The sequence below is a fragment of the Saimiri boliviensis genome, chromosome 14 (genome assembly GCF_048565385.1).
Source record: "Saimiri boliviensis isolate mSaiBol1 chromosome 14, mSaiBol1.pri, whole genome shotgun sequence".
In the NCBI taxonomy this organism is placed as follows: domain Eukaryota; kingdom Metazoa; phylum Chordata; class Mammalia; order Primates; family Cebidae; genus Saimiri; species Saimiri boliviensis.
Window position 1 is genome coordinate 78,492,662 of NC_133462.1, and position 10,422 is coordinate 78,503,083.

Sequence of the window (10,422 nt, forward strand, 5' to 3'; positions counted from 1 at the left end):
TTAGTTTTGTTTTCAGAGACGCAGTCTTGCTGTCACCCAGGCTGCAGTGCGGTGGCACAATCATGCCTCAGCACAGCCTCAGCCTCCTAGGCTCAAGCAGTTCTCCCACCTCAGCCTCCGGAGTAGCTGGGACTACAGGCATGCACCACTGCACCTGGCTAATTTTTTTTTTTTTCTGTTTTGTCTCCATATTTCCTAGGCTGGTGTCAAACTTCTGGCCTAAAGCATTGCTCCCAACTTGGCCTCCCAAAGCCTTGGGATTATAGGTGTGACCCATCACACCTCGCTCTCCGTGTCTTAAACTTGCAGTAATCTCGGTGCGCGCCTTCGTGCTGAAGGGCTTTGTCAGGATCCTTCTGTGGAAAACTCAGTGAAAACTGGATAAGGCTGTGCTCTCAAAACTCCTCTTCTAACGTCTTGATGCAATGTATAAACTTCATTTTAAAGAAAACTAGAGTGAAGAAAATAAAGTCCTTCATTTTTGAGTATTTTACATTCTAAAATGTCATGAAAATAATTGTTTACTAAATATTTAAGGACCAAGTAATGACATTTGATGGTAAAAATGCTAATTTCTGTATGTTTGGTGGGGAGCCCTCAAATAATTTTAAATTGAATAGGAAATTGTATAATATGATTGATTTTAGGTGAATCTACCACATTATTACCTTTTACAGAAAAGTCATCAGATTGGTTTGTGTAGCTGTAAAGGTACTACCATGCCCTTATACTGCTCTCACTTCCTGGGGAAAATCGTGCTTTTATAGGACACTCGTGCACATCTCTGAATGCCTCTGGCTTTCTCACAGTCTCTGTGGGGACTCTTGGGTTCCTCACCTGGAATGCTCCTCAACCAGCCCTCCAAGTCTGTCGAGCTGAAGGCATGCTGTTCTTTGGGGTGCAGTGCAAAATTTCTCTGCCATGGTGCTTTCTCTGACCTCAGCATATGCAGACACCCAGCTCCCGTGATTCTCTGTCTAGACCTCCTTTCTTGGTATTGATCTCATTGATGGTTCCTTGTCCTTGTTTGTCTTCTCTACTGGGCTAAGACCTCCCTGGGACAGGGCTGCTTTGGTGTGCCTGATGCCTGGCACGCAGGAAGGACTCCAGTGCTTATGGAAAAGATAAGTGATCACAGAGCCGGCTGTGTCCCTGCGTCTTTCCAGGTTATCTGGGTATCGCAGGCGCCGTCTATCCACTGCAAGGTCCCACTCTGCAAAATTTCCAGACAGACAGTTAGAACCCTTTCTGCTCACTTTGTTTTTGAATATTGACTACAGTACATGTTGTACCTTCCAGGATTGATACCTTACTAGATTTGAGCTTTATGTTTTGTTGTTAGGATTAGTATTTCTTGGGGATTCTGTCTGTGCACTCTTAGCTGGCTCTTGGCACATCTCCCAGCACAGCCTGTGAACAAGCAGTTATGCCTGCTGTGTTCTCCATTTTAGCAGGATTTGATATTGTAAGAATGGGGAGCTTAGGCTCGAGAGTTGTCAGATGCATCTGAGGATATAATTGTCCATAAACCTCTGATCTAAGGCCTAGCCATGATCAGCTGTTGTAGTATTTTATGATGCCTCATAAATGGTTAGGGGTGAAATGTGTTGACTCTCTCACTTCTGTTAATTACACACTTTCAGTTACAGTTGACAAGTCCCCATGTTGAAGCAGAGGCCGGAGCTATAATTAGATCCTGGAAACTTAGTTACTCTGCCGCCTTTTCAAAGAAATAGAGGAATGGCAAATAGTTTTCCTACCCTGATTTTAAGACTCACTCCTTCACCTGACACTTAAATTCTGAATTCTACGTAGGCTGTTTATATGTGTTTCTGATTTTCCAAATTGCAGCCCTACCTGAACTAGAAGAACTTGACTCCTGCACTTGGAGGGCTTCCACTGTCAGAATCTGCGGTTGCCGAGGGCTCCTTTCACTGCATCTCCCATCCCTTGTCAAAGTATAGGACTCAGTGCCCACCTTTCTTTTCTTCTTTAAAAAGCATAGTGTGTCAGAGAAACACTGGATAATATTTAGTTTAACAATAACCTATTTATAATACTATCCATTGAAATGTCTTATATAATAGTAAAACCTTGAAAGGGCATAGCGTATTTTACAACCAGAGGGTATTCTTATATTTAGCGTTGAATTTACCCTTCAGAATGACCCATTGCAGTGGTTATAGCAGATATTAGGCCCATCTCACAGATGAGGGAGCCGAACTGCCCAGGCAGGGGGCTGGCCCAAGGCCATACTTCGGGAGCAGACAGCAGCCCTGGGTGCAGGTCCCTCTGCCCGGCACAGTGGATGAGGAACATTTTATTATGAAAATTTCAAATATGCATTTGTTTTTAAAACTAAACAGTTCTGATTTTAATGGGTATAGGAGTATTTTCCATTTAAAAAACAATTTTTTTTTTTTGAGACAGGGTCTCAGTGTGTCACCCAGGCAGGAGTACAATGGTGCAGCCATAGCTCACTGCAACCTCAAACTCCTGACCTCAAGCTGTCCTACCACCTCAGCCTCTCAAGTAGCTGGGACTACAGGAGCATACCACCACCCCCAGCTAATTTTTTTTTTTTTTTTTTTTTTTTTTAGAGATAGGCTCTCACTGTTTTGCCCAGGCCGGTCTCAAACTCCTGGGCTCAAATGATCCTCCTGCCTCAGCCTCCTAAAGTGCTGGGATTACAGGCATATGCCACAGCACCCAGCTAGTACTAAATAATCTAGAGTGAGGGGTAAGCTTATATCATCATTGTGAAACCATGTTTTGATTTTTAAAATCTTGCAAGTTTGGTAGCTTGCTTTTTTTGACCCTGCTTCCAGCAAATTGAATTCAGTACAAGTATTACAGATGAGAATTGCATGACTGAAAACGCATGCCAATTGGTTTTCAGAATGCCTGTCACAGTCTACCTGTCCTCAGCAGTTAAAGCAGTCTGGTACTGATATATTGTTGGGTAGATCTTCCTGTCATCAAGCTGAGAAGGCGCCTGTGAGGTCTTGGCAGGGAGGTGGCTCTCCACCCTATATGACTGAATCTGCCTTTCTAGCCACAGCAGTTAGTGTTTATTCTGGTGGCGTTTCTGTCCTGTCTGCCAATAAACTATTGACCCACGCTAGCCCTCACCCATGCTACTCATCTCTATTTTTTGGTTTTTTTTTTTTTTTTTTTTTTTTAGATAGAGTCTTGCTCTGTCACCCAGGCTGGAGAGCAATGGCCCAATCTCAGCTCACTGCAGCCTTCACCTCCCACGTTCAAGTGATTCTCCTGCATTGGCCTCCTGAGTAGCTGGGATTACAGGTACCCGTCACCACACCCAGCTAATTTTTGTATTTTTAGTAGAGATGGGTTTCACCATGTTGGTCAGGCTGGTCTTGAACTCGTGACCTTGTAATCTGCCTGCCTCGGCCTCCCAGAGTGCTGGCATTACAGGCGTGAGCCACCGCGCTCAGCCCTCTATTTATTTAACTTAGTCGTTGAGCAAGAGTAGAAGAAAAACCTCATTATTCGCTCATGAATTTAATCTGTAACTATGCCATTATTCTGCTACTGGCCATCCTCTTTCCCTCTTTTTTATTTCCAGGAAGAATTTTGGCTTTAAATGTGAGCCTGTTGCTCCAGACTTCTACCATCTGTATTATGTTTTAGGAAGCGTCTAGTGGCCTGAAGTTTAGGCACGGAGTCTGGTATTTGTTCACAGGAACCTTCTGTGGGGATGATACTCTACTCTGGTTTGTTCCATGACTAGGTGACATGCAGGTTTGTTTCATGCCCAGGTGACATTACACAGCAAAGGAATACTTGAGCGGGGCTTCAAGGAAACATTTAGCTATGTGGTCATTGTAGAAAGCACAGATGACAAACGGGCTGAGTCTAAGTATCCACAAGTGAGGGCGGATCGGGGCCTGAGGGCGATGTGGAGGCAGGCCGGGTTGCCGTGCATTGTCCGTGGAGCAGCATGGGAGGCTGTCCTAGGAGGCCGTCCTAGGAGGCTATGGCAGCAAGTATGTGCTTGGTCCACACTTCCCAGGTTCTCCTCAAACACAAGACAGCAACCCGGACACAGACGAACTCCCCAGTTCTTCTGAAATCCTGAAGCTCTAAAATAATGAAACAGAAATGGATGCAGCAGTTGTCACAGGTATTAGTCAATACCTAACACTTAGGTATTGACTAATAGTCTTTTTTTTTTTTTTTTTTTTGAGACAACGTTTCTCTCTTGGTGCACAGGCTGGAGTGCAATGGCATGATCTTGGCTCACTACAACCTCCACTTCCCGGGTTCAAACGATTTTCCTGCCTCAGCCTCCTGAGTACAGGCGCTCACCATTACACCCAGCTAATTTTTGTATTTTTAGTGGAGACGGGGTTTCACCATGTTGGCCAGGCTGATCTTGAACTTCTGACCTCAAGTGATCCACCCACATCGGCCTCCCCGAGTGCTGGATTACAGGCGCGAGCCACCGCACCCAGCCAAACTGGTTTGGACCATCCATCATTAGTAAAATCAAAAGCATATGTGCACAGTAAAATTCCTGCAGGCTCACCTCCCACAGCCAGCCCCTTAGCCCTTGAACTGCTCACGTGAGGACCTCAGACACACTTCTCTGAACACCCCTTCCCATGTGAAAAACTCGAGGCAGAGTGTCCTTCCATTTGTGGGTTGCTATTTTTGTTTTTGAGACAGGGTCTCACTGTGTCTCCCAGCCTGGAGTTCAGTGGTGCGATCACAGCTCACTGCAGCCTCAACCTCCCAGGCTCAAGCCATCCTGTTACCTCAAGCCTTCCAAGTTTCTGGGACTACAGTTGCGCATCACCATACCTGGCTAATTTTTTGGTTTTGTAGAGATGGAATTTCACTGTGCTTCCCAGGCCAATCTCGAATTCCTGGCCTCCAGCTGTCCTCCCACCTCGGCCTCCCTAAGTACTGGGATTACAGGCGTGAGCCACAGCACCTGGCCCATTTGTGTTCTTAGCATGCTCTAAGACTATTCTGCGCTTTCCTTTTTTGTGTTTCCCCCTGTCGAAGTCCAGTTTGTGACTAGAAGCAGGCAGTGTGGATGTGACACAATCCGACCGTGTCCTGCACTGGGTGAACACCCTTGTTCAGTACATCTGCACACATGGATGTATCAGAAAACTTTTAGGTGTGGGATTGCTAAATCAAAGGCATACACCTTAAACGTCAATAAAGCTAATTGCCCTCTGAAGAGCTTGCACAGTTTACACGCCTACTTACAGAGTGGGGAGCCCAACTATTTAAAATGCCCGACTTTTAAAAAGAGATTTAAGGTTTATATTTTGTCTTTATTAAATTTTAATGGCCATCAATTTTATGGTAGCCATGAAGACTGTGTCCTTTTATTCTACAAGTAGCAGTCACACAGGCTTCTCGAACACCGCATTATGGTGTACACATCGTGGGAAACCCCAGTGACATCAGTCCCTGCTGTGGAAGAAAGTGGAGCAGAACCTGGGTCCAGAACAAGGGAAAGATGAAGTCAGACCTAGGGCTTTTGGAAACGCTGGATGAGCATCAGCGGCAGTTTGAAGATGCTATACTGTGTATTTCATTATTGGTTAACAGAATCGTGTTAAAATTCTATTCCTAGAAAAGGTTCATTGTTTTGGTGAAAATCCAAGATTTATACCTTGTCATCCAAAAATTGCAGAGTTTTAAATATCATAATGTGCCTGAGTCCCATTCCAGACCATCAGGAAGTGGAGGGGCCCCGCGCTGTTCTCCTCCCTGAGGTCAGACAGTGGCATCCTGAGTAGGGGGGCTCCATGCAAGAGCCCAAAGAACATTCACTTACAGGACCCCCAGGTGGCTCAGTTATTAGTCTAGCTTAAGAATCACACGGCTGAGCATCTTCAGTGGGAGGGCATCTCTTCGAAGAGTGAGTGAGTGTATTTGTTTCTCTTGTTTTCTCTAGGATTTTTTAAATGGTGAATGCATTCTTATGGTTTAAAAATCAAAGCTGCATGAAAAGGTGAACACTGAAGGCTCCCTCCCCATCCCATCCCTCTAATTCTTCCCCTGGCCCTGCAGGTAACCACTGGTTAGTTTGTGAATCCTCCCAGAACTCTGAATGTAGATAGATATTTTTATTAGCCTTCCCTTTCTTAAATGATAATATGTGACAGACACCATTTTTTGTACACCTAAACTCTATCTTGGAGCTTTTTCCACTTCTACATTGAGAGCTTTCTCATTAAGGCTGCATAGGGTTCCATTTTGTGAAAATACTGTTTTCTTTAGCCAGTTTCTTATTGATTAACTGGGTCATACCCAGTTCTCTTCTGAGGTAATTGCAAAATAGTTTGGTTAATGACAGCATCCTTAATTTTTGTTTTCACTCATATTCTCCTCTCATCAGAAAAAGTAGTAATTTTCCTTCCTATTTAGTCTTTTCCCTACACATTGGCAGGAACCATTTAGAAAATTTGATGGAGGTGAGGAGCAAATCCAACAAGAGGTGTGCAAGACCTTTTATTCATAAAACCTTTAAATCCTGCTGAAATAAATACAGGAAGACCAACCTAAACAGAGACACACTATATTTGGGGACAAAAAGACTCAATATTAGAAAGATGTTAATCCTACAAAATTAGTCAATTCAATGCAGTTTAATAAAACTGCCAAATTGAATTTAAAAATAAAATTTGACATGCTCACTTTAAAGTTCATATTTAGAAAATAGCCAAGAAAAGAGAACAAGGTGGGCATCTGGAGACTTGGCCTCCCAGATATAAAATAAACTGTAAAGTTATAATAAAACGACACTGTGAGCTCAGGTATGGACTGATACATAGAAGAGCAGCATCTGGAAACCTTCCCATGTACCTACAGGAATTTTTTTTTAATGATGTAACACTTCTTTATCAGTAAAGACTGTTCACCAGATGCTGTTAAATCCATCTGCTACCCATTTGATTAAAAAAGGAAAGTTGGGCCAGGCAGGGTGGCTCACGCCTGAAATCCCAGTACTTTGGGAAGCCGAGGCCAGCAGGTGGCTTAAGACCAGGAATTCGAGACCAGCCCGGGCAACATGACAAAACCCCATCTCTACAAAAAATGCAAAAATTAGTCAGGCATGCTAGTGCACTCTTGTAGTCCCGGTTATGGAGAGGCTGAGGTGGGAGGATCACCTGAGCCCAGGGAGGCTGAGGCTGCAGTGAGCTGTGACTGCACCACTCCACTCCAGCTTAAGCAACAGACTGAGCTGGTCTCAAAAAAAAAAAGAAGGTTGGATTTTTACTTCATATTCACAAATAATTAACTCCAGTTGAATTAAAGAGCTAAAACCAGAAGCAAGGTTTTTCTTTTAAACCATTGGAAGACAATATTGCATTTTTTATAATCAAAGAGTAAGTCTTTCTGAAAGTCACACAAAGTCCCCCATCTGTAAAGGAAAAGTTTGAGATTTGAGTATACAAATTGATATTTTCCATAAGACAAAAGGTAGCATAAAGGAAAGCAATGGACTGTGATAAAAATATTCACAAAATACCAGAAGATTTCTATCAGATATAGAGAGACCCTAACAAGGTCAGTAAGATAAACTCACTTTTAAAAAAAGGCAGTGTGCTTTTCTATATTTTTTTCCAAAATAATTTTAAAAGATTGGCAGAGCACGTAAGCAGAACATTCATCAAAGAAGTAAAGATAACTGATTAACAGGAACAAGAAGCTAACATCACTAGTAATCAGTAAGGCCAGGCACAGTTCAAGCCTGACTTTGGGATCCCTTGAACCCCCAAGTTCGAGACCAGCCTGGGCAATATGACAAAACCCCATCTCTACAAAAAATACAAAAATTAGCTGGGTGTAGTGGCATGTACCTGTAGTCTCAGCTACTTGGGGGGCTGAGGTGGGAGGATCACTTGAGCCCAGGAGTTTGAGGCTGCAGTCAGCTGTGTTTGTACCACTGCCCTCCAGCCTGGGTGACAAAGTGAGACCCTATTTAAAAAAAAAAAAAAATCAGTAAAATGTAAATCATTGTATTCCCGATGTTGATATGTATGGCTACTTTTAAAAAAATGTTCAGTCATACTAGAGGTTTCTCAATAATTTTTTCAATGTAACAGCTCTTGGCTTCATTCATATTCCATTTTTGTTTTCAATTTCATTGATGACTGCTTTTTTTCTTCCTTCTCCTAGATGTGGGTTTATCATTCCCTGTTTACAGTGGAAGCTCAGATTATTGATCTGAAATCTTCTTTCATAATAAAAGATTTCAGATCAACAAAAAAAATTATTGCACTTGATGCAATAAATTTCCCACAGATAAAACACTGCATCATCTGTGCCTACATATTTTAATATGCCATAATTTCATTTTTCCCCTTTAAAATATTTTCTTGAGAATTAAATATTTCTCTTGAGAATTCCTTTTTGGTGGTTTATGAGTATGTTGTTTAACTTCCAGGCGATTTCAGATTCTCCTGTTATCTTTCTATTACTGAATTTTAGTTCAATTCCATTATGGCCAGAAACATACTTTGTATGATTTCAGTTATTTTACGTTAAGGTTTATTATAAGCCAGGATATGGTGTTAGAGAATGTTCTGCGTGCCCTTGGAAGAATGTATGCATTATGCTGATGTTGGGTGTAGTGCTCTATAAGTGTCCATTACAGCCATTTGATTAATGATACTCAGTTCTTTCTTGGCTGATTTTCTGTCTATTAATTAGTTCTATTACTGTTAGGACTATTGAAGTCTTCAGCTGTAATGGTGAATTTGTCTAGTTCTTCTTTCAGTTGTCAGATTTCCTTCACGTTTTGCCTCAGCACAATCTTGTCATGTTAGCCTTTTTCCAGTAATTCCCCTGTCCACCATAGCCATCTGCTTCCTGTCATAACCCTGCTTTCCTTGGGCGTACAGAGAATTCTATGTTCTATTGTTCTTGCACCATCGCATTTTTTTTAGGGATGATGCTTGCCACACTTAGGAGTCCAGCAGATTTTAGGGAGCATTACTATGCTTTTGCAGTATGGGCACAGAGGCTTATATACAGTGAAGTTCTGCTGCCAGGTGTGTATACCTTTAAACATGCTGTGTCTTCTTGGCGAATTGACTCTTTTATATAAAGACCCTCTTTATCCCTGGTAATTTCCTTTGCTCTGAAATCAATTTTGCTATTGCTTTCTTTTTTGATTAGCATTTGAATGGTCTATTTTTTTTTTTTTTAAATTTTTTGCGACAAAGTCACCCAGGCTGGAGTGCAATGGTGCAATCTCGACTCACTGCAACCTCCACCTCCCAGGTTCAACCAATTCTCATGCCTCAGCCTCCCGAGTAGCTGGGATTACAGGCATGCACCACCATACCCGGCTAATTTTTGTATTCGTTTTTGTTGTTGTAGAGATGGGATTTCACCATGTTGGCCAGGCTAGTCTTGAATTCTGGCCCCAAGTGATCTACCTGCCTCACCCTCCCAAAGTGCTGGGATTACAGGCAAGTGCTGGGATTACACGCCTGGCTTGCTTTATCTTTTTCTGTCTTTTACTATTAATGTATCTATATGGCTGCATTTAAAATGAATTTCTTACAGACGTATAGCTGAATCATGTTTTTGAAAACTCATCCTGATACTGTCTTTTAATTGGTATATTTATACTATTTACATTTAATATAATTACTGATGTGTGTGGTTTCTTTTTGTTCTGTTTTTTGTTCTTTGGCTCACTTGAACCTTTTTAAAAATTTTTTTTTTGCGACGGAGTCTTGCTCTGTCACCCAGGCTGGAGTGCAGTGGTGCGATCCCAGCTCACTGCAACCTCCGCCTCCCAGGTTCAATCTATCCTCCTGCCTCAGCCTCTGGAGTATCTGGGACTACAGGCACCTGCCACTATGCCTGGCTAATTTTTGTGTTTTTAGTAGAGACGGTTTTGCCATGTTGGCCAGGCTGGTCTTGAACACCTGACCTCAAGTAATCCACCCATCTGGGCCTCCCAAAGTCCTGGGATTATAGGCATGAGCCACCGCATCTGGCCTATTTGAACATTTTTGGTATTTCATATTGCCTATTATGATTTTGACTATATCTTTGTATAAAGTTTTGAAAGAAAAACACCAGTCTATTTAGAACCATTTTTATCACTTAAATTTAATTAGAATACAGAAACCTTTTGACCACGCAGGTCCCTTTACCTGTCCTCTTTCTATTAAAGTTGTCTTATATATTGCATCGACATACATTGAAAACCGTATCAGGCGATGTTATATTTTTTGCTTTCAACAATCAAACATATGTTATAAAAAACTCAAGAGGAGAACGGTCTATTATGTTTTACCCAGATACCTCCCATTTTTGTTGCCTTTCTTCATTCCTGAGGTTCTAAGTTTCCTTTTGGTGCTGTTTTTCTCTGAAGGACTGGCTGCCTTTGCTGTTCCCTTAGGACAGGCCAAC